General features: G+C 37.1%; 1 protein-coding gene across 2 annotated transcripts in view; it reads right to left on the bottom strand.

Moving 5' to 3' along the window:
• LRBA (LPS responsive beige-like anchor protein) overlaps positions 1 to 25394 on the bottom strand; it is a 370517-nt gene that overhangs the window by 66002 nt on the left and 279121 nt on the right. The window lies entirely within an intron of this gene.

The following is a 25394-nucleotide window of genomic DNA, read 5'->3' as shown; positions in this document are numbered from 1 at the left end:
CCACAGGTACCAGCCTCCGTCACCTCAGCTTTGCCCTGCAGAGCATACGGGAAACCAGCTCTGCATTTCAATTCTACCCTTTATTTCTGCTACCCCAGGTATGTGCCAAACAGCAAAAATCCCTTTTTTGCAGCGTTTGGAAGCGCTGCGAGCTGGCGGGCGGGGCAGCCGGGGATGCCTCCCCTCAGCGCTCCGGCGGAGCCGCCGGCAAAGCGCGGCTGCCGCTGCGAGCCCCGGCGGCTCCGGGCCCGTGCCCAGCGCCGTTCCCGAGGTTCCGAGCCCCGTTCCCGGCCAGGGAGGGGTTAAGGGGTGCGGGGATGTGCTGGGCGGGGGAGCAGCCCCGGCTCTAATGAGGCGCTCCCGGGGACCCCGCGGCGGCTTTCAAATCTGGCCCGCTGCAGACGGGGCCAGCCCGCCACGGAGCGGGGGTGACTGGAATAAATGCCCGCAGTAATTAACTCTGATTGGGAAGCACCTGACTGGAAAGGGAGACGAGGAGCCGTGCGGCAAGGGAAGCTTTGCTTTAGCGCCGTGTTTGTGCGCGCTAGGAGAGCTCTGCCTTTCAAGTAGGTACGTGGGGCACTAATGAAAAGCAGCTCTCGGCCCAGGGCCTCCCCATTCACTCTCAAAGGGGCAGAGAAGAAAAGCTTCAAAGTAGAACCTAATTTACTTCATCCAAACCCGGCTCTGGGCAGCCTGCAGTTTGTACTGACACCGCGACAAAATATTGGCCAAAAAAGAGAAGGGTCGCCTCTTTTCAGAGGGAGGTTAAATATTTTAAAAGCACCTGCAAGCTGTTGGTCTGATTTTTTTTTTTGGGTTTTGGGATTTTTTTGTTTTGTTTGGGTTTTTTTTTTTATTTTTAAAGTGTAATTTTATTTTAATACAGCTATTAAGGCCTTCGTCAAAAAAAGCAACCTTTCCTTTTCCATGCCTAAATTGCCAAATTTTATAAAGCTTGAACACATTCCCTTCCCTCTAGTGGTGGGAACTTTATTTTTTCCAATGTAAAAACAAAAACAGCAATTACACACTTTTTTTTTCTTTTTTCTTTTTCTTTTTTTTTTTTTTTGTTTGTTTTTTTTGTTTTTTGTGGGGAATAGATTTGGCAATCTCCAGCAGCCCTTAGGCAGGAAACACATTTGCTGTGCACTGGCTCTCTGTGCCATGCGATCCTGCCACTTGATTTTACAAAGCTGAGTTCCAGAGAGTGAGGGCATTACTGCCTGCTGTTTTACAAGCAATCAGCAATTCATTGTGCCAGTGCTGTCCTGTACCTGCTGAGTAAATGCTTTTAAAAAGTTCCACTAACTGCCCAGAAACAACTACAGTATGGTAGCAAAGGCAATTCACCAAATGTTTATACTGAGCCTCTGATTTATTTGACAGCTTTACACCTTCAAGACATGATATAATTAAATGTTTTGACAATGGAACAAAAATTGTATAAATTAGAAAGTCGTTAAAGCTGTACAGTATCTAAAATGAAAACATAGTGAGCCTGTAAAACCTGATTTCTAAAATGCTTCTATAAAATAGACAAAATGTATTTAACTTTTTTATCATTAGACTTTCTGCTACTGTATTAAACTGTTATACATCTAAAAAATTCTTAATTTAGTCACTCGATGAATGCCATTTGAGAAGATTACAAATGCAATTCTGTGTTATTTTAGAAAGGCAAACAAATCATAGCCTAAGCAGAAATAGCAGACCCAAAATATGACACTGTTTAGAAGTTAAAATACTGTGCATTACCTTAATTTGTGTCAATTGCTGTTATTTTGATTGTTTTGAAATATAAATCAACAGCTGCCACAATGTCTTAGGGGACAACTAACAATGCTGTGATGTTAATCCTGCCCCTCCAAGGCACTCAGTTTAAGCCTCAGACAACATTTTGTGCCCGTGTAGAGCAGCAAGATGCAAGCTGGCACTTCCTATTGCAGAGGGCACACAACACACCAGGAATGCCGAAAATGGGATTCAGAAGGTGAAAAACTCACTGCTGCCCATGCCTGTGTTCAAAGGCCAGCCCAGGAGAATGCCAGGAATGACCAGTCATGTTCCAAATGAAAGCAAGCATGTTAAAAATCAAATTTTAAAATCGAAACAAATGTCCATGAACTATGACTGTTCCCTCTAAGGTCAGTTCATATCTTTTAAACGCAGTTTCATTATCATTTTTGGTAGTATGTGTATAAAATCTGAGCTTATTGCTAGCCTTAAAAGCTAATTGTTTAAACAATGTATAATTATATAACCATTATTTAAACATTAAAGCCTTTAAGCAACTATGCAAAAACATTTAGAATCAACTTTGTAATGCAGCTGAAGAGCACTGTTGTTCTAAAGGAAACTGTAATCCAGCAAAAGGTAACAATGACCAGTTGTTTATAAAAACCACTGAAATGTTTGGGAACTAGTTCACATTCTCATGCTCTGTTTATGTTTCCATTCATCATCCTTCTCCTTGAGAAGATAGCTCAAAAGGAAGAACGACTAGAGAACAAAATTTTGTTTAAATTACACATGGAGACGTCAGGTAATTTAACAAATCGAGACAAAAAAGGGATGCCTGTGTATAGCTAAAATCATTATTGCATTAAATCATTTTCTCCTCTCTCTCTCCCTCTCTCTCTGAGGGACCCATCTTTGCAGTGAGGTTTACAGTTATTTTGTATATTCAGCTCTGCCAAAAACTTCTAACTCACAAGTGAAGAAAAGGAACCAGAAATACAATCCAAATGTACACGATGTATAAATGTTACTGTAGTCTTGTCAATCAAAGAACAGACATAATCTTTGCTTAAAACCTGTATCTTAATGATTGACTCCCACCCTCTTCACACTTCTCTTCCATTGCACTGTAACACAATACAACATAATATAATTTGATGCCCATAGAAAATAAATTGGTGGCAATGGGACAATTTCAGGACTGGTATAGTGGGCAAATGGATAAGAGTTATTCATCAAACTGTTCATTAGGAGGAGTATGGCTGCAGTGGGCTCTCTTTCTGAATAGAAATCTCTTTTTTGCCCCACACTCGTAAATTACTGAAGCAGGTAGCACATTTCCATAATGATGTATGTGATAAGTGAATGTGGGGAAATTGTTTTCCCTTACACCCTTGTTCAAGACGGTTCAGGAAGCTACCATTTTGTTTAATCAAATGTTTGGGTTTCAATCCCAGATTCTGTTCTTTATCTGCCTTCCAACTACCATGGGTTTGAAATAAATGAAGAAAACTGTGAGAATCAAAAAAAAATAGCTCGAGCTCCTTGGAAAGAACTTATTCTCTATTTCATTATTGGTACAAAAAGTGTGAAATAACTGGGATAATTGTAAATAGCCACATTTGAAAAACATTCATTATGTGACAAGCTGGCAAGAATTCTTGCCACACGAGGATTAGACAGGGTGTGCTTGCTTGCTACAAAACCAAAGTAAAATGAACTTCTCTGACTGGTCCCATTGCATTTTTGCAGTATTTAATTTGGGGAGCGGGACAGAGGATGGCTGAGCACTGTAGGTTGAGTTAATCAGAATTGTTTGTTACTGTAATGCTAGAAGCTATTTACTAATCCTTCATCTTACATTGTTCTCAATTCACTAAATACTCTTTTTTTCCCCCAGCATGTAAGCCAATTAAAGTAGACATTTTATAATTAAACAAACAAACATCAAAATAATAAGCTTTTATGCAGCCACCCCATGCAGTTGGATTTTTTTGTTTTTATGAAATGTAATAATATAGTATGTCCTACTACTACTTAGCTTGCATGCACACATACTAAAATCTTATTGGAAACATTGTTCTGTAGTAATATAAATCTTGCTGTAGTCACTCCACCTAGAAAATGTTATAAATTGTTTTATGGAATAATTAATTGTCAAGTTTTAGTTAAAAAAAACCAATTCCTTATCTCTCAGAACCAACTTCTATTAGTGCAATACTGAGTCTATTCCAGAGATCTGCTGACATGGAAATACACAGACATGAAAATTCCATCTTACTCAGAAAACTTTTAGAACAAAGTCTTTTGGCGACTTTATGTACTGGCCTTGCTACTGAGATGACAGAATTTGCTAGGCATATAATTCAATGTCATTCATGCCTTAAATTCTTGTAAATGAGTTAATCCAAATTTTTATTCTAACAACCATCCTCTCCAGTTTCCTCTCATGAAGACAAACAATAAAATGGCCAGTGCTTTTCCCAGGCAAGAAAACTTAAGACTACATTTCATTCTTTTGTACCTAACCTGGTCTTTATTCATCCTTTAATTGTGGCAATGTTGATGTTATTCCATTCATTAAATATTTTTGGAAAAATTCATCCTGCAAATGAGAACAAACACACAAAATGATCCTGCACCTTTCCTCGTCAGAAAATTAAATATCATAGCCTGCAGTGTTGATGGAAATGACATGCAGAGATTCTGCTACCTAAAACCTTTCTCAAATTTTAAAGCGTTTGAATAAATCCCCATTCACCATTAAAAAAATTACAACTCTGAAAGTTAACAAAATTGTAGAAGTCTGAGAATTGATACTATAACATTCAGAATCACAAGTGCAGAGACTTCAAAAAGTTCTACTGCAGCATTTTTTGTAAATACGCTTTAGCTTGAGCAAGCTCCCCTCCTCCTATTTACATACTAAATATATACATGATACAGTGGTAAATCTAAAACTTCAATACATCCTTTAAAGTGTACATTGATAAAATCCCTAAGCAGGTAATCACAGGGACTTCTCATGTAACACAGTAAACACCTTAGAGGGCCTTACATATTTATGACACTTCTGCACTGTACACACACACACTACTAAACAAGCCCTTTAGTTTTCTTCTCTACAAAAATACACCAGGCTACATTATAAAGATTTATCATAGCACTACAGAAAATAAGGGAAATGTGTGATGATTTATTAGCCAATTAAATGCATAATTACTGATTTATCCTTCAAATTACCTATGAAAAGCCCTATTGTTGTGTGCTCAAATGAAATTCTTAGTGTAAGATTATTGGCAATACTAAAAACTCACAAGAAAAATGTCCAGCTTAGTGTGTGCACAAAAATAGAGATGTAAAAGAAGACAAAAACCTTTTACCTGCAAATATGAAAATGTTGGGGTGAAACAGTATTATTATCATGACATGATGACAATTAAAATTGCATGGCTTCATATTTGACATAATTATATCTGTTTTTGCTGAAAGTTAAGATATTGGCAAAATATTTTTCTGGACATCAGAGGACTAAAAATACTAAAATGCATAAGGTTTTTAAAATCAACTTGTTAATTGTTGTTAATTTTTAAGTATTACAATTATCTTATTGGTCTTGGGCCATGAATATGTGTGAGAAATTCAGTATCACACTCTATGCACAAAAGGAAAAATAAAGGTACTTATAGGAAAGAGATTTCTGAAAAGCTTGTGACTCATTTATGGACTAAAATTTCATCAGCTGCCTCATATTTTAGTGTTTGTTTCCCAGACACTTAATTGCCACTAGACAATAACATTATAGTTAGTTCTGCACAAAACTTGTGTGGGCAATGCTCAAGCCCCCAGTGAAAAACCTTCAAAAGGAGAGAAGATTCAAAACTACCAGGAACAGAAAGCAATGGCGGCTGCCTAACAATGGAAATTCAGCAGAACCTGGTAAGTGCCTGCCAGGCACAAATCCTGTCTGACTGGCACCTACAATGTCAGGACTGGGGAAGAGGGAGGAAAAGAAAAAGTTTGCAGAAAGTTTGCACAAGAAAACAAAGAAGAGAAAGGAGAGGGGCTACACTGCCAGCCCCTGAAAGCCACAATTCATTCTTTCCAGTTACACAAGAGTTAATAGGTGAAAATGATTACAAAAAATTTTGGGCCTCAAAATAGAGTGCAATTTTTAATTGCCTAGGTAAATTTGAGACTTGAGAGTTCATATTTTCAACCATCTATCTATAGAATTAAAAACCAGTTTCATTAGGAAACGGATGAATTTCAAAAGTTTAAGCTTCAGCAAACTAACAATTTCAAGGGCAACAGCTTAAAGAAAAACACAAACTATGGCAAAATTTAAAAGTGAGAAAGTCTAGAGATTAAAAATGCAAAAATCCTAAAGAAAAAGTTTACTGGAAACCATAAGTAAAAACGGATTGTAGACTAAATTCAGTATATAACCCACAGATCCTTCTACATAAAACAGTGGGGGGTTCACATTATATTGAGTGAGACATACACTAACGAATATTTTCAAAGGCCTTACGGCTGCTGTTCCACTGAAGGCAAACAAGCTGTTTAAGACAGCTGGTAAAAAGCACAGAATTAATAGAAATAGGAAAACAAGCAACTAGGTCTACATTGAGCCTTATGTTAATCTCTGCACACACACGGGTATTCAATGCAAATATTAACAATAGTAAGATTTCAAAAACTTGTTTTTTCTTTATAAAGGCCTTCATTAATTCCATATGTATAGCAATCTTGTACTTTTTAAATACCTAAATCCCAAAAACTTCTCCTTTAGACAATTCCTAGTTTTGGCAAAACAAAATCAAAACCATGTCATACAGTAATGTGTTTTCTGACTATGCAAAATGACTCTGGATTCCTCTGATTAAACATTTCACAATTACTAATCCATGACTAATACATACAAGGAGCAAAGTTACTGGAAGAAACTCAAGTATAATTTACACACAAACTGGAATATTCATTATTTCATAATACAAGTTAAAAAATATCCATAACATCCATGTCATTGCATCTGATGAGGCAGCATACGCACACTAGCCAGTTCACTGGTGGAGCTGCCTCAGCTGCAGTGTCACAAGGAATATCGGGGAAAAGCTGAAGTTATGGATAAAGGATGAAGAGTAAGAAGCAAAGGACACAAGTAGGGAGGAAAGCAGCAACTGGTTACATTCTCCAGCTAAGTGCTTTAAAGATGAACTTTCACGTCACAATAATTTCCAATTCTATTCTGAGAAAAGCATGAGGTAGTGTTTAAGATCTTCAGAACACATCCTCAGCAGGACGAGGCCCTTTTAATGTGCCTTATGAAAATATATATACCTGTTTCTTTAGTACTTAAAAATAAGTACTTAATCATATAAAATAATTTTAGTGTCTTTTTAAATGTGCTTCACAGATGTCCCTTATTCTGACTTATCAAGAAGAACATAAATTAAGTTCAGCCCAAGAAATTACATGCAAGTGTTAATACTAGAGTTAGCAAAATACACTGACATATTTTATAGCTCACTGTGTATTACACCTTCCTAACTAGCTACATAAACTGAAAATGTGCAATATTTTTAATTAAGTAAGGAGACTACAGCCCTAGATGCTAAAAACATAGACTTTTATAAAACATGATGATTCAAGGATATTGGTAGGCAAAACTAAACTATGGAAAAATCTTTACGTATTCCTTCAAACACTGAGCAGAAATCAACTTTCTCTTTTCTCACAACCCACATGTGTCACTTAAGATTCCATATGCAGACTTTGGAGAGAATGTGTGTGTTTTTAGGACTGCTACAGTATGCTAGGAAGCTACTGTTCCTCTGTATATTTAATATAAACCAGTCCCTGAAACACTAACTGAACATAAATTTAAAATTTTGTCATTAATATTATTTCACTCTGGAATCTCCACTTTTGAGAACAATGGGGCACGGAGCAGAATGTATATTCTTATATTGCTTTGTGAAACTTGGCATTCGTCAGTGTCATATAAAACACATCAAAAAAGCAGCACTACCAGTTTTAGCACAAATATTTAAAGTAGTTCAGTATAAACTTTATGTCCAAATAAAGTCGACTAATACCCAGCAAGCAGTGGCACAGCTGCATTAGCTCATGTAATGTTTCACACATGGAAACCAAGATGCAAGATTACCTCATTTATGGTAACACTCATAAACTACACAGTACACAGTAAACATGTCTACCCAGCAAATTAAAATATCACTGCACTATGCAGCAGCTGAAGCTATCCAGAACATGTTTATAATCCAATAGAAACAGAAATTTGTCTTCAGTTCTAGAAACAGGGGGGAAGGGGGCGAATCAAAGTCTAAGTAAAATAAACTGCACTGCAAGTGTCACTTGCCCCAAGACTTCCTGCTTCCCACAAAAGACATGCAACCATTCTGGAGATCAAAGGTCATGGCTTTACAATAGAATACATTGTAAATAGGTTTAAAATAATTGAATACAACTGCAAACCAAGGACTCATTTATAGCTTGCTAGGAAAAAAATATAGCTGTTTTAAGTCATTCCCGTATACGAACTGAAACCTGCATTATAAAACTGCATCTGCTTCCAAACTACCAGATCAGCACCTGCATACCAGTTGGATTTGGTCATTCCACAGCCATCTAAATAATGAAATGCTTCTGAGTAAATTACATGCCACCATTGTTTTGATTATACTCCACAATGTCCAGGGAAGCAGGGCCGTAGCTGCTGCCAAGGGACTGGGTGCTCCACAGCTTTCTGAGGATCTGAGGCTTATCCCTACATCCTCACAGAAGTGAGAACCACTTCTTATTTCTGCAGAATCAAGCCTTGGCACACATGCTGGGAATATTCACCTGCAAAATTATTTCTTTCTCGTGCTGTACTAATCAAACTGAATCTCCTCCTTACACAGTGCCTGGGACGGTGACTGTCTAACCAAGGGGCCTGGCACTACACACTCTGCCATTTCCAAGATCCAGGATTACATGTCCCAGACAAATCAGCATTTAGCCTGTGCTCAGAGGCACTGCCAGCATGTCACCTATGTGGGCAGAAAACCTGGAGTTAGGGATGTACCTCCTAAGCACTTATTTCTACCTGCTCTTCTTTTTATCTTTTAATCACTCTCAGCATTTGCTATGGCAATAAAGCTATCAAATATAACCACGTATTCCTCTCCAATTTCATAAACTCATTTTTATTCAGCAACAGAAAAGGCCTGTGTTTTCAAAGTCTCCCCCCTCACCCCCTCCTTCCCTCCAAAAAACAGCTTCTGAGCTGAAAAAACTCAAAAATTTTCTGGAAAATGAGCATGCACAACACATACCTTACAATTTATTACAGCTGTTTTTGCAGACCACAGACTCATTCACAATTCACAATAGACACTATTTTTCAACCAGCCAAAGCAATTATGTCATACGCGTCCACATTCAGTATCAACAAGTAAAATCCTTAGAATTATGACAGTTAATAAAAGCTCCTACAGCTCTGTTCCAAAACCCTGCACAAGTTTTAATGGGATGATCCTCTGAAAGCAAACTATCACCTGAAAATTATGTTTACAAGGGCTTATCTAGCATGTGATCTGCCTTGTATTAGTAAAGCTCAAAACCCCCCTTCAGGGCATAACAAATTTGGAGGTTTGTTGGGATTTTTTAATATATTCTCTGTCTCACCAGGATTAAAAGCAGGAAATCATTTGATGATATTTACTTATCTCTGTTGTTAACCTTAGTTACCTCTATTAGACTAGCAATTACGCCACTACAAAACCATAATCACCAGTCACAGCAAAAAGACAGTTCATCCCCAGACTGAATTGATGCTCATTTTAACAATGACACGTGAACAATTAACTACTGCTACCTCCTTAAATCAGTGGTTCTCAACCTGTGGTTTGCAGATGCCTTTGGTCTATGGAATATTTCTAAGAGACTACAAAGGGTAATTAAGCAAAGTCTTGGTTTACTGTCACTCAGCTGAATTTTGCTACCCAGGAAAATGTACCCTCGATGGAAGATTTCATGGGGTCTCAGAAAAAAAACTGCTGGCAAGTCACTTCCATAGATATTTTCTTATGTGACAGAAGCAGACCTTGGAACTTTTACAATAGTTCTGACCTCTTAACTGCTGCAGGCGAAGAGTTTTCACCACAAAACTGCAAGTCTGAAATGATCAGGAATTCCAGAGTAATGTGATTTCTGGTGGAACATTCACCTCTGTAGACAGGGTCTGGCAGATTCATTGTCTTTTTTCAGTTCCTTGTTCTGGCAGTGCTTATGGCTGTTAATAGAAGCCTACTGACTACTTCTAGTCAATAAAATCAGATTTCACCCAGGAAAACATGTCACTGACAGCATAAGTCTCAGAGTACCCTCTTTTGCCCTGTTGCATATTACTTATTCTGAGTGATAAATTCCACATTTTTCTTGGAAAAATCCTTTATGTATCTTACTGCATAGCAACTATCCACTAATACCTAAATGGAAATTCTGGTTTTAAAAACATGTAATGAATTCTTTTCCACCTTTTTCTATCAAAACAAACCAGTCTCACATACTCTGTAAGAGAAAAAAAAGGAATCTACCTAGCCATATCTACATATGTTTACATGTATATTTACCCCATTAGAGAAAAAGTATATTGAATACTTCACCTTAGTTTAAAAGAAAGTTATACCTAAGAGCAAATATGACTCTGGTCTTCAGAGCAAACTTTCCTCTTCCAAATATGCCAAATAATCATACTGGGCATAGATAAAAATAATCTGTACCTTCACATTAACAAAAAAAAAAAATTGAAAATTCAGAATCCATTTATTTATGTAATAGAAAGACTGGTAAGATCTTTATCAGAGCTCCTCCATCTTTAGATATTGGGATCCCATTAAACAATGAAAAAGTTCCATGTCTCATTTTCTACAAAGAGAGTGGTTATGTTATTTTTCAATGTATTTAAAAGAGAAAAGATTTTTGCATCACACTCAACTTGTCCTGGAAAGATGGATTTCATCCCTGTTACAGGACTGCCATCTAATTGAACGCTAATTACCCATTAGCTAATCTATATTTTTGAGGGGTATCTAGTTTGATACAAGGGTTTCTCCAAGAGTGATTAGTTCCATAATTATTTTCACCAGACTTCGTGGTCAGGCAAGATTTGCTGAGGTTTCAGATGCAATATTGACTTAAGCAGTTTCTGCCCTGTCACACCATTTCTAGACTCTCCTTCTTGACACCCAGTTACACAAACATAACTGTCTGCTGGGCTGAATGGCAAAGCAAATGAGAACTGACCCAAACTAAAACCAACATTTTATCTTTTCTTTCAAAATCTGCAGAATGCTTAATATTCTGAGAAATGCCACCTCTTAATACCTTTAAAATAGACACAGATAGTTAGCAGGGATGATATGTAAGCATCTTTTGTCTCCTCTGCATTTATACAATAGAAATAATACATTTGCCTCATCACATGAAGGTCATGTAAAGGTAACTTAGTAATGTCTGTGGATGATTCAGATACTACTGAGTGAACACCAAAGAAAAGGCCATGTAGGATGCTTTTTTTGGAAGAGAGTTCAAACAGCATGCAATAACTAGGGTTTGAAGCTATATAAATGTAAGCAGTATGGAGGAGGAACAGAGCAATGCATTAAATGAACTCTGTCCATCTTCTAGACTGAATAAAGTCAGCATAAAACAGCAGCATGGGACCATTTAGCTAGACATTATATGTTGAGGCATTAGCTGAAGGGAAATGTATTCATCAGATATAGGTACATATTTTGTTTTTCAAGTAGTAGAAGTCCATGAACTTATTCCACAAACCGTCCAAAGATGGAAAAAGAGGAGTCCTTTATTGTACGACATAGCATGTGAACATGCCTCTATGCAATCTGCAGTTGGTTTCCAACCTCATTAAAAATTCCAAAGCAGTAGTTGGTGTAGGACCACCATTCTGAGAGAATTCACAACCAAAATACACTGTCTTAAAGTTTTCCTGTTGCTGCCTTTGTGGGAAGGCCCTTCAGCTAGCAAAGCAAACAACTGAAGGATGTGAATTCAGACATGTAATGACTGTAAGGTCAGCACATGACCGCCAAGTATTCATGACCCCAAATTAAGAGGTATTACCTTCTATCTACTAATCCTTGGGTCACAAATGTACAGCCTTCTCCAAGAACATTAAAAATTCCTGAAATTTGCTTACAGCCCATTGCTTGAAAGATGGAAAGCTAACATGCATGAAGTGATCAGATAAGTGAAAGGGGCAGTTCTGTTCTCAAATATCATATTAAACATGCCATTTCTTTCAGTCACCTTTTCTGTTAATGAAGACCACTACAATTTTACATTAAGGTAATACAGAAATACAACTATCTCCTGATAATAAGAACTTTAATTTCCCAGATTCTAACATTTTAAATCCCAAATAGAATTTTGAAGGACAATGAAAACAGAAGCAACATTCATCTTAGCAGCAAATGCATTCAGAAGGTATTTCTAGTAAAATCACACCACATGTGACCCAGAAATTAAGTTCTACATTTTAGCAGAGTGGCTTTAGTTTTTAAACTATGAAAGACTATTTTTATCAATCTCAGTGCTTTCACATTATATAGAACATATGAGAGGCTACGAGTCATTCTGTTTGTAAGGTTACACAAACGTTTTTACTGAGAACAAAAATCCAGCTTTTCATGCCATCTGAATGTTTATGTCCAAAATTTACTTGTTAAAATTAACTGCAGCATCTGCATTTCCCATACGTTATAGTTACCAAAAAAAAGTGTACTTTTTTTTTTTAGAAGAAAATACTTCCAGATTAAATCCTTTGTGGGGACCAAAGCTGTGTTAATCTTCTAGCTGTTATTAGAGCTCATTACAAACTTCATACCTGGTACATGAACCTAACATTTCAGGAAGATATCGAATAGATTTCATTTTACGTTCCTGAATTAGGATCTCCATGTAACCACTGGAGACAGTAAAGCTGTCTCTGTTTATCAACCCACCCATATCCCTGTAATTTTTGTATTTACAGATAGTAACACAAAAAAAAAAAAAACCTCAGAAAAACTGAAGATATTTGGCCATATCTGCTGATTCATCTGTATATTTTTACATTAATTTCTTGTAAAATTCTCTGCTTCACTGCTTGTATCACAGCTTTCTGCCGGCAAGCTCCACTGACACTATTCATGTAACACTACCCTCTTTAGTCTCTTTCCAGAAAGTGATCTTTGGACTGGAAAACCCCAATAGGTGGCATTTCATTGCAGTCTATAACTGTCCCTGACAAACATAAATTTTAGGGACTACTTCAGTTGAGTTTTTTCTCCTTCCTTACTCTTTCACTTCTTGTTACATCCTAAACCTCACAATGAAAAGAGCAGGAAAAAGGGGAATGTTTTAGTCAGAGATGTGTGATTATGGGAGAAGCATCCATCTCTAGGAAACCCTGTGGCTCACTTCAGGGAACACCAGTGGAATACATACCTTACCTTGCTCCTGCACTGGGACTTGCTCTTGTTAGGGAAGTGACAAAACTGACATAAAACAGAGATGGCCATCTGGCGAGACCCAGCTTGCCAGGCGGTTTTATCTGATCCCCGAGCACGCCTACCCATCACCAGCCCAACCACACCGAGGATAATGTTTATATATGCTGCAGGACAAGGGTGCATAAAACAAACCCAAATCAGCAGGATTTAAAGCACTGGAAATAAAACTGAGCTAATGTGACTGTGCTGATGTAGCCAGAAACAAAACTGATGCTGAGTACACAGGATTTATTCAAGTGCACAGCCCAGCTCGTGTCAGTCTCCTACATAGCCACAATACCAAAACGGTAGCAAAAACAAGTCAGCACACCGTTTACACCTTACACAAGGGCCTATAAATGGGTCACAATCAGGTTAGATGACACTGTCCCATGGGAGGAATCTCAGCACAAAGCAAAATTTCTCATTAAGTGGTCACCCATGGTTACAACAATGCAAAAGGAACTTCCCTCTGTATTTGGGAGAGAAACATCCAAACCCAAAAGAATAAACTAAATATTGCTCTCTTGTAAAATTATTCTAAAGCACTAATCCACACAGGGCAAACTGCAACTGGGGCAGAGTTCAACAAACAAGAATGAAGGTAGAAAGGAACACAATCTGCCAAAAATCTGTGAAGAGCTTAGATCTGCCCCCACTGACAGCAAAACTGAGCTTAAAATGGACGTGAGCTACGTTTGTATGCAGCTTTGGAATGGGTTTTCCTCATAGTTTAATTCTGGTGTACACACAGCCCAAGGGCGTGTCTGCACGATGGGCTTGCATCAGTCTGAAGGGAGGATATTGACAGTGCAGACGTCCAAGTCCATGCAGTAAAGGCTGCTTCACGTGTTTTTAGTATCTTAGAGAAAGGCTTAATAAAGTAAATTAATATAAATCAAACATCTTGGAGATTATGCAGCAAATTTTAATTCTTAGGTTATTTATATTACTTTAGGCAAAATATATTATGAAAAGCCTGTTGTTAAAACAGTTATCCTGTGATTTATTATGAAAGCAGACAATGCTCCAGCAGCTCCTGGAGCATGCTTTCACCATCCTCCACTCCTAATCCTCATTACAAAGTTCTTATTCTGCCTCAGAAAGCAGATGGCAAGAGATAATGTCAGTTACAATTAGGAAGCTTCACTGCCCTTAAGGACTCTTCTGCTATACATTTGCAATTTATTTTTTAAGAGATTTTTAGAAACAAGATACTTTGCACTATTTTTATTCTAGCATGTGGTTTGGAACATCCTCAAAATAATTACACAGGTTTTTTTTTTGGTATGTGGGGTTTTTTTGTCCTTTAAACAATGGAGAATTTTGGGGGTTTTATTAATTCAAAATAAACATTATAAATGAAGCTTCCAGCATTATTTTTATTCTACACATTGCAAAACTAAACCCACTTGAGTTTCCTAATATTTTAAATCAATTTCCTCTAAACTACTTGCATGCTGCTGAACCTTTCATGTTTTTATGAGCCCAGTTCAACTCTCACTAACAACTAACTTGGATCAGGTCCAACATTTAACTGTAGTTTAGAAAATCCCTTCCATTTGGATGACAAACTCAAAAGACCTCACAAGAGTATATTTTATGTCACTTTATCAATGCAGAATTTTGTCTGCTTATGACTTATTTGAATGCCAGATATACTTTTGCTATTATTAGTATCTTTAATGTTGTTTTACAAGCTGATGCTTTTTAATAACAATACTAGTCTACCTAAATAAAATCCAAATAGGAAGGAATATTTCAGAATGCAAAAAGGAAAAAAGCTGAGATTTCACATAACTTTTGTATTGGAGACTTATTTTGAAACTTCAGTGTTGGAGAAAATTTCTCTCAAAAAGAAGTAAGCCAGGCTGTCTCAGCTAGCCTTCTCTGAGTCACATAAATATCATCTTTCTGTAGATATACCCTCCACTATCCTCCTACAGAGCAGCTACATTAATGGAAGATGATACACCTGCTCTCTGTTGCTGATTAAAGTTTCCCCCTTCCCAAATTCTATTCCTCAGATCTGCCACAGACACTGGCAAGTGAGAGGTCCCTAACATGTTTCAGCCAAACTGATCCTAGATAGGCAGCCAAAACATTCTTTAAGTACTTAAACTAACCTGGAAAGGATCAGGTGAGCACAAGCATGAGAAACTCTAGCTGAAACTCTGATGTTTTTTACCAATGGTCCTTTACTTCATGCTTCAAAAGCAGAACAATTGTATTGATTTAAATTGCAGAGTATAGCAATACGTGGCTATTTGAGAATGAAATAAGGAAATTAAAACTGGCCCTTTATTGGATTTCGTTCTGTAGTTGACTCTGTATCTCACAAATGTTACTAATACAGATCAATAGATCAGCAAGTATTTACTTAAAGGCAGACTTTGTAGCTAGCATAAGCAGCCTTTTAACTAATAAAGACTGAGAATAAAAGCTACAACCTAAGAGATCTGGGGCTGCTCGAATTCCTTCACAAAGAGAAACTGGGAAAAGAATTCACAGTCCTTTCTCATTTAAGGTGGACCAACCATCTAACCAAAGCAACCAAGCGCCCAGTACATTTATGACTTGTGTGAACATGACCTGGATTGTTAAAAACCTGCATTTTTTTGCCAAGTACATTCTCTTTTCTTGACTAAGGGGCTATAGTTTGGCCTCTCCTTAAACCAAAAGGGCTACACCTGAACTTCCAATTAAAGGGTAACAACTGGCAGATGTGAGGGACCATCTAGCAGGAGGTTGATGCTGAGCAGATGGGCTGGGGTGCAGCAACCTTTTCCATCAGTTTCCACCCACTGCTTTTGCAAAGGCACATAATCACCAGGAGCCTGACACTGTCTTTCTTCAGGCAGCAGCAGGATACTCCCTGCAGAGCACAGGGCTGCTATCATCAAACTGGGACCAGGAACGGGCTAACTAGAGCCTGGCCAGCTCCACAAGCCCACACTGCTCGCTGCTGCTTAATGAGATAACTTCAACAGAACAAACAGAAGTTTCCACTCAAGAATGTTTGTACTTCCACTGCAGAGCCGCTGACTATGCCATTTGCTGTGCAAGTGCCATAAATGGGAGAAAAATTTGTAAATCAGGTCACTAAAATAATAACTTTTGTTAGAAATAAGGCTTTTTCATGTTATTTCAGTTTAAAGCACAGCTTCACAAACATCTGTCCCTGAACAAAGACACAGTTGGGGAAATTTGGTGAGGGGTAGGAAGAAGAGGTGGGGAGCTCTCCTTAGATACATCCCCTAAGTTTTGGAAACATTTCTTCAGATTTTTCTTTCTATAAAGCCTAAAGATCTGTTCTAATGACTAAAACATCATTAATTTAATTAGGTCAAGAAAAAGATACTCCTATTTATTAGAGCAAGGAGAGGTGGGTACTATTTCTGTCATATATTTCTCTGAGCTTGTCTTAACTGCTGAATGTAAGATCTTGTATTTCATATTACATGTTTTGTACCACATAACAAAGTAAGTGTGCTTTTATTTGTATAAATGTCCCTCTCTGATTTCTGAGTATTATTGTTATATTTCTGAGTCTAATTCACACTTTTTCAAAAATATTGCCCTGTAGCAAAGTTAAATTTATCACTTCATGAACAACTTTTATTTTCCCATGTTACAAAATAACGCATGTCATTTCCTGAAGCATCTTCTCAGTACTATACATTATACTGTAAGGTTTTCTTATGCTCTTTCTTATCTCCTTTCTTCTAGGAAGAAGAAACTCTTTCCTCATACCAGAGTTCCTCCTACATCCATATCATTGTCATAAGCTTTCTCTATACCCCAGATGGTTTTAGTAACATTACTCTTCCTCATCCCAGGAGTGGAGTCTTGCCAGGAAAAAGCACCAAAAGCAAAGCCTCAGCTGACTTCTTTTTGTATCCTTCCATGTAGGGCACAGATGGTCAGGTTTCCTCAGCCCCTCCCCTTCTTCAGCTGAAAACCCCAGCTCCACGTTTGCAAATATTGCCAAAAATCTCACCTCCTTTTCCAACACTTAGGATGGAAACTTCTCTACACTGACTCTATTACAAATACTTTGTTTTGAGCTACACACCAAATTCAAGTTTACCAGTATATTCACTGTATGTAAGTCCTGACCTCCCTACAGGAGGAACAACTTGGATATTTGTTTGCAAGGACCCTTCCAATCACAGACTGTAAGTTTCAGTAAATAGAGTAAAAAACTGCCATATCTTTCAAACTTTTTTTTTTCCTCCCTTACCACTAAGCTTGTGAAGCAATTTTTACACCTTACTCAAAATTCTTGGTACATTTTCAGCAGTATCAGTCCAGGCACAACATTTGCAGAACAGACAAAGAGAAGACAGACAGATTTAGTGAACACCTGTTAAATGGGGCAGTAGCTCCAGCACAATTGTTTCCCACTTCATTTCACACAGTAATAACTTGAATGTCCTCCACGGACTCGCTTTCAAACACCAGTTCTACAACATCACACAACAAAAGAGCTGAAAGCAAATTTAATTGTCTAGATTGCTTCCAAACACCTTATTTTTGGATAAAAGCAAATATACCTACTTTAGGTTTGTTTTTTTTTAACTGTATCTACTCAAACTGTGTTACATTCAACATTCTATAATCTTTCCCAACTGCATAACATTCTCCTCCATGTTTTAATATTTATCTTTTCTATGGTAAATTCTTTTACCTCATTAGGAAATCTGCATACCCCATCACTCTCTTTACAGTCCATACTTTTAGTTTAGGCTTTGTTTCCTTTTGACTCTTATATGTGTATCCAGGCTTTTCTTGCTCTTAAATCTCCTTGTTTAATTTTGCTGTCAGTTAAAATACTTGTATGTTTTAGTTTTATTCCAGCTCACCTTGTTTAGTTTCAGACTCCACTAACACAGACACATTACACATAAGTGTGTAGTGTCGTAACAATTGGAAACTAATTAGAACTATTTTTAGAATGTGATAGGTTATGGCTTTTTTTTAAATGAGAGAATTAGGCTAGCCTTATTCAAGACCTTAAAGTTTTAGAATTATGAAGTGTAGCAAATTATGATACCAGCTTCTTTAACTATTTTGTCACAATAGCAAAGAGAAACTGTCTATGAGTCCTTTAAGTTTCCTTCATTCAGGAAGACTGGCATCTATCCCACTCTCAGAAATTGCTGAAATACAAGCATGTGTGGACTTTTTAAAAATAATCCTACACTGTTTACATTCTGGAAGTCCAGAGTTTGGTTGTAATTTCTATAAAGTAACTTGCATGCAGTTTAAAGAGATGGTAGGAATTGCAGACATAAAGAAAGAAATGTTATAGAAAGAACAGACTTTAAAAACTCTGCTTTTCTTTCTATTTACAAAGATGGAATGGATAGAAAATAGATCAAGGCTTTTGACTAGCAAATGATGGTCTGCTACCTAGGTTACTGTTTTCTTTGAAAAGGCAAAAAACCAGTTTCTTTCCATCATCACATATATTTTATTATGTATTAACTTTGTCCTACAGATGCATCTCTCCAGTGTATTCCATCATATATATTATGCAAATCCCATCTCCCAATATTAGCCTATTTTGCTGTATTATGAAACCCAAACTGAATGCTTTCAGTATCATTACCTTCTGTTCAAAAGCACAGTTTGGGTTCACTTTTAATTACTTCCCTCATATTCTTGAATTTATTTGACTCTCTCTGTATTGTAGTTTTCTTTACAAATTAAATCAATAAAAATTCATATATGAAAATTAATAAAGCCACAATTCCAACAGAATTGGATTTAAATAAACATGAATTTCTGGCCATATTTCTTAGATGGCACTTCAATAAAAATAAGTTACACAGGCAGTCAATTGTACACACAGAAAAATTAGTTTACATTTTTTACTCACAGATTTTCAGAATCTTTTCTAATAGGCCATATATCACATTCCCTTAGAAATATTTCCTCCTTACTTTTCAAAAATGTCTTGTATTGAATGATTTTTTTAATTTTCCCTCCAGAATACCCACAGATTAGGTTTTTACCTGCATCAATTTCACCTATTTGTGGTTATGCTTGCATTGCTAAGGTTATTCTACATTCATCTTCAGAGCTGAATAAAGTGTTTCAGAATGGGTAAAAAAGTCTCATTCTCCCCTTCCTAAGATAATAATCAGACCTGTACATGATATAATTAAATCAAAAGATTGCTCACTATTACCCAGGTTTTTTGATTCTACCCTGCACACAAATGTTTCTATGTCAAAGACAAAGGTTCTAACTTTTGGAAAGTAATTATAAAAGTGGAAAAAATCCTGCACAAACACAGATGATGAAATTGTCACGTGTGCTGAGCTGGCAGGAGATGACCCTGAGTGGTGCAGGAACACAGATTTACCAATGCACCAAATGCAAAAGCAGACAGCTTTAAGCCAGTGCTGGTATTCCCCATGGAGAAACTGAAAGAGAAAAACCAGACAATGACTAGAACTGCACACTGGAATCATGGAAGTGCTTCTCCAGGAAAGGAGGAATCCTGCTTTATTCACACACCAGCCTACATCCCCTTCAGCTGTTTAAGAGATCACCTGTGCCCGTCTGCCTGCTAAGTGCACACAGAGTGGAGCCCCTGTGCTTCCCAGGACAGCCTTGTTTCCACAGATGAGGGGAAAAAAAAAAGCATTAAACAACATCAACCTTTTATACAGATGAAATCCAATATGCCAGCAGACTGCACCTTCCACACCCAACTTTGCTGAAGAATACTATTCCTGACTGGAATTAGATTGCTACATTTCTGAGACTTCTATGGATGAAAATGTTTATTTTGCCTGATACAAGGAACCTTACTTCCTGTACAAAACTTTTTTCATAGTTACATCTTGAAAAACCATAAAATGACTGTAGCATGATGCTTTAATATTCACTGGCACTAATTATGTTTAAACATACAGCTATTTTAATTGCATTAACATATAGCTATTTTAATTGCATAATGCACATTCATAGCATAGAAATAAAAGTATTTGTCAGGAAAAGCAAAGTTACAGATTACTTTTATAGCTATCTTTTCCACAATAATTTATGAAAGCCATTTTTGCTAAAAATTATAATACTTGTAGAGTTAATAGACATCCTCCATCCAGAGGATATTGTATAGATCTTGTTTTGTATATAGATTATAATCTTCAAAAAAAAGGCACAAGAAATCACCAAATATCAGAAATAGAACTTGAAGTAACAGTTCAGAGTCTGAAAGAACTGATATCAAAATTCTCAAATTCTGTGAACATCCCACATCAGCCAGGATTGCTGGAAGCATCTTCATTCCTCAGTGTACACAGCTCCATCTGCATTCCAGCTTTTGAAGACCACATCCAATTCTATGAAGACCAGAATCTCAAAGTAGGTGCTGCACACATTACAACTCTGATGTTGCTGGTTAAGCCTAGTTTACATTTTACCCCTTTTTTCTGCTCTCTAATGTTTTTAACATATTGAATGAGTCAGCTGTTATCAGAAATACACAACTAATGATCTAGCAATCTATTACTAGTAATCCCCACTTCTAAACCTTAATTCACATAGCTAGTATCACATTCTGGTATGATTTGCTGTAACATTTTCAAATACACAGCTGTGGAACCAGGAAAAACACTGCAGAGAGATTTTTCCAAGATAACACACAAAAAAATCCAGTACATTCCACGTTCCAGACTTTAACTCAGTACCTATGTTTGACTAATAGTAATAGTTTTAAGAGACTGAAAGTAACATAATTTTTTCAAAACCAAGTTTTGTTTTTTCACCCAGCTCACAAAACCTGCAGTTCTGAGCACTGTTGTGTGAGAGTTGGCAGAAGATGCTACTTTTTCAGTGTAGCCTGGTATAAGGTGGAGTTGCTTGTGCTAAAAAGTAATGCCCCATATCAACTGATAATGAGTCTAATTCTCACTGGAGATTTTCTTACCTTAAACAGTTCTTAAAACTGATTCATTGTGCTCCACTAAAATTTGTATTGGGGCAAATTACACCCTACCCTTCCTTTCCATTTTGCTTTTCATGGCTCTGCCACGTTTATTTTGTGTATAGCATCTTTATGTATTTAAACATTTCATTTGTTTCAGAAAGCATCCCAGCTTCCAAATACTGCATTTTCAATTATTTGAGAATTGGATTTCAAAACTTTCAGTCCAGCACAGTAATCTCATCACTTTTCTAATTTGTCTTGCATTTTCCCCAGTATTGAACAAAATGGATAAATTCCAAATCATGAAAGGACTAACTCTGCAATAAAGCACTAAAACACTTAAATTGAGATATATTGTGGAAAGCTGTCTTGACAGACCTCAATGACTTCATTATCATTGAAGCAATCTAATTCTCAAAAAGCTGAGGCTCATCAAAGCTGTGTGAAATTTAGTTATTATCTGTTGATTAATAGTTTCAAATTAATTCTTCCCAATTCAGACATCCAACTTTCAATGACAGGACAAAATGGATTACTTTACCATGCAGAACAGAACTTCCTTATTGAGATTTTTAGCTATTCCTAACTATCAGTGGGAAGCATAGGGCTTTTCCCTGGGTTTCACCTGATCTTTGTAAATGTCTACTTTTTCATGCATGATACAAAGGGCATTTAAAATTTCTATCAGCTTGAATGCAGTAATTATCCCTAGGTCCAACACGTGAAATTAAATTCCTAAAACAGAAAACTGTTCTAAAGGAGAGCACCTAACATAACTAAGACTGTGAAGCCAAGAAAAGATGCCACAAAAATCTAAGTTTTAAAGGTTCTATCTGTTTCTGTGTCTGAAAGCTGCTGCTAAAGGTTTTGTTTAGGACTTCTGTATCCAAACCACATCTGAGCATCTATCTCTTTATATTCTCCCAAGATCACTTCCCATTCCTATTTCCTGTAGGCCTTTCAGAAGCATGGGAGAACCAAAAATTGTTAGGTATCAGATGAAGTTTGCATCCTCCCTTTCGCTCACATACTAAATGCTAAAGATACTACAACTTGGAAATAGTAAAGTAAGGATGCAACAGTATGTTGCATTGAGATTTTTCTGTTTTGTTGGGGGGAGGAATTATACTTTTATCTTGTTTAAAAGCTTGTGGGTTTTACTCTTATTAAGCTAATACTATAATTCTTATTACACACATATTTATGAAATGATGAATTTAGACAATAATATAGTTATTGTTAACTGCACTTGTATAAACTGAAAAACATTTTCCAATGTCTTAGCAGTTATTTCTTGGCACTTAACATAGTATGCCTGAGCTTTAGAGGTATATAATCGTGTTTCACAATGGTAAAAACACAGTCACTTTTCCATCAAAATCTGGACTATCTCAGAGAAAAATACCCTACCCCCCTACTGAGTTATGTTATTGCAAAACATTGTATATCACAGACTAATACAAAATACCAACTATATGCAGAAGCAATAGATGCACTTTGGAGTTCTTTGTATTGCTTAGAATGGCATCCTGATGCTACCATTTAGCTCATGATAACATTACATCAATCAAAATCCAGTTTTAATTATACACCATTCTGCTTTTTCTCTCAGAGCAAACACAGAGAAAACGACCTATTTCAATTAAAATACACACTTTATAGAATTAAAAATAGGTTGGAAATCACTTTTAAATCAGCTATCAGCCTGTCAATTAATGCTCTGAACCCCTGCTATTGACCCAGTACTGTACAAGCTGTTATTATGCACTGTCCTACCTATCATCTGTTCCCCGTGCTGCTCTGTTCCAGAAAGACAGACAGCTGCAACAGAATATCCCTGTTCAACCTGAGGACCATCTGACTTTAATTGTAGCACACAGCTTGATGTGGGTCTGGTTATGAGAAGCTGAAGTATCACACTGTAATAATCTGGAAAAGCAGAAAGCTGCCAACACGCGGCTGCGAACAGGGGCTTGCGCTGTCTGGCTGCCTGACGGGCTGCAGGAAATATGATTAATGAGCAAGGTATAATGATATCAGGAACCCGATTAGCACCACAGAAAGGTCACAGATCAAAGTAGTATGCATTTCATGAGCTCCAATCGTTGGATAAGATCTGGGGACTTAAAGAGGTAAACTCAAATGCAAAGGGGAAAAAATATCTGTATGTCATAGCTTACAAAATGAGCACTTGGAATACTGTAATCCCTATTTTGTCTGAACCAGGAGACCGCAAGGAAATATTAGCTGAATACATCAGCCCATGCCACATTGTAGCAACCTTTCCTTGATCATATTAGTGTGGATCTGAGCTTTAAGCAGTCTCCCTAAACTATTCTACTTGAAAAAGAAACTATGCTGATGGTATTCAATCCACCAAATATTAACAAGGAAAAGCAATTTAATATTTGCATGTAATTTTCTCAGTGTTATTCCACTGCAAAAGTGGCAGATCACAGAGGGCATCACCCACACCAGCCAGGCCCATTACCACTGGATAAGTTTAACTAGGTCAGATAGATGCAGTTAATGTAATTCATTGGCAGAGAGGCTTAAATTTAATGCTACCAGACCGACCAAAACTTGGTATCCTAATTACAGAAACAGCATCAAGGACCTACAGCTGTAGGTCCTACCCATTTGGTAGAACACCTGACATCACTTGGATGATGTCTGGCACATTTTAATACCAACACTTGATAAATTATTTCTTACTTTCATAACTAGCTTACGCCTTAAAAAAAATCAAATTTTTTTTCTGTGCAATTAATACTTGGAAACTGTAAAGTTTCATGCCAAGAATATTGCACAAGCGAGAGATATCAAAGAGAGCTGCAAGGAAGGCAGACATGAGCAGCAGACTGGGAAATGAAGGAAGAATGAGGGAATGGTAGGTCAGAGCATACAGAGAGATGAGGGTGAGAAAACCTGGCCCATGGCTTGAAATGAGGAAAAATAATTAAGAGCTAAGATCTTAGACAATGAGGAAGTGGGAGATTACCTTCACAGTGGGGAAAACCAGATTTGTAACTAATAGAATAAAAGTATATTTTAATGCAAAATCTAAACCACCGGAGTCATGAGAGATCAAGGCCACCTTGACAGATGTGCCTTTGACAAGTCTGCTCAAGAACACAGCTTTGCATTTCCCAGGTTATTCTGAAGCATCAGCACATGCCAAGCTCACAGAGGTGTCAGGCTACCTCCCCTACCCATCACCACAACTGTGAGATCAAAAGCTGAGTTTCAACATGGTTTGCCAAGTAGTCCTGCTCAATGTTACTGTATTTCATATCTCATTTAAATAAAATTTGCACGTACATATGGATGAAGGAAAACACTAAATCAACCCAACGTTCTTTGTGATTACTATGGTGCATCTACCACTGCCTGCAGGAATCTAGGCCACACAGCATTTCTGAAAAAATGGTATCATGTCACCAATACAAGTGCAGTGTAAAACATTCTAATTAACTTCTGAACCACAGATTTCTTCTTATGTAAAGGTTCTCCAATGTTATAAAGCCTGACGTGCCACCAACAACAGAACTTCTTCGATTCCCATATCCTAACTTAGGAGTATCAGGATTCTATCCTGATAAGCCTGGTATCTGAAAGGTTCTTGAGAGTTTCCATGCCTTAATTCACTATTTCCCAGTTAGCTGGCTACCACATGAAAACTGCAGCCTCATATTTCAAGATTTGCTAGGAAAAGCTTCTGTTATTTATTTCAGAATGCCATGAGTGCAGAACTGTTTCATTCTGAGAAGAGCCTAACACAGCTTTTGAGAATGTGCTGAAACACCACCGGTGATAGTGTGATAGCTATTCTGTAATTCATTTCACTGCCCAGAGGGCACAGTGAAGATAGGCAGTGCTAAAAACTGCATTTCCCAAAACAGGGAAGAGAACAGTAACACAGGTTTGAGAATGAAGCAGGAAAGGGAGAATTTAGTTTTATTTTCTTGTAAAAAGGCTCTGAAAAATATCAATTTAATGGAAGAAATGGAAGAGGTGGCAGAAGACTGAGAACACCTCTTTGGAGTTATACGGACACTAAAATTAAGAAACTTCAAAATCACATTTAAGTCACAAATATTTTTATGATCAAACAAGCTTTTTCAAGCCTACTGCAAAGTGATGAT

Source organism: Agelaius tricolor, unplaced genomic scaffold, assembly GCF_023055355.1.
Source record: "Agelaius tricolor isolate 1412-34295 unplaced genomic scaffold, bAgeTri1.0.p SCAF_8, whole genome shotgun sequence".
Taxonomy (NCBI): Eukaryota; Metazoa; Chordata; class Aves; order Passeriformes; family Icteridae; genus Agelaius; species Agelaius tricolor.
This window is presented reverse-complemented; position numbering and strand designations above follow the sequence as displayed.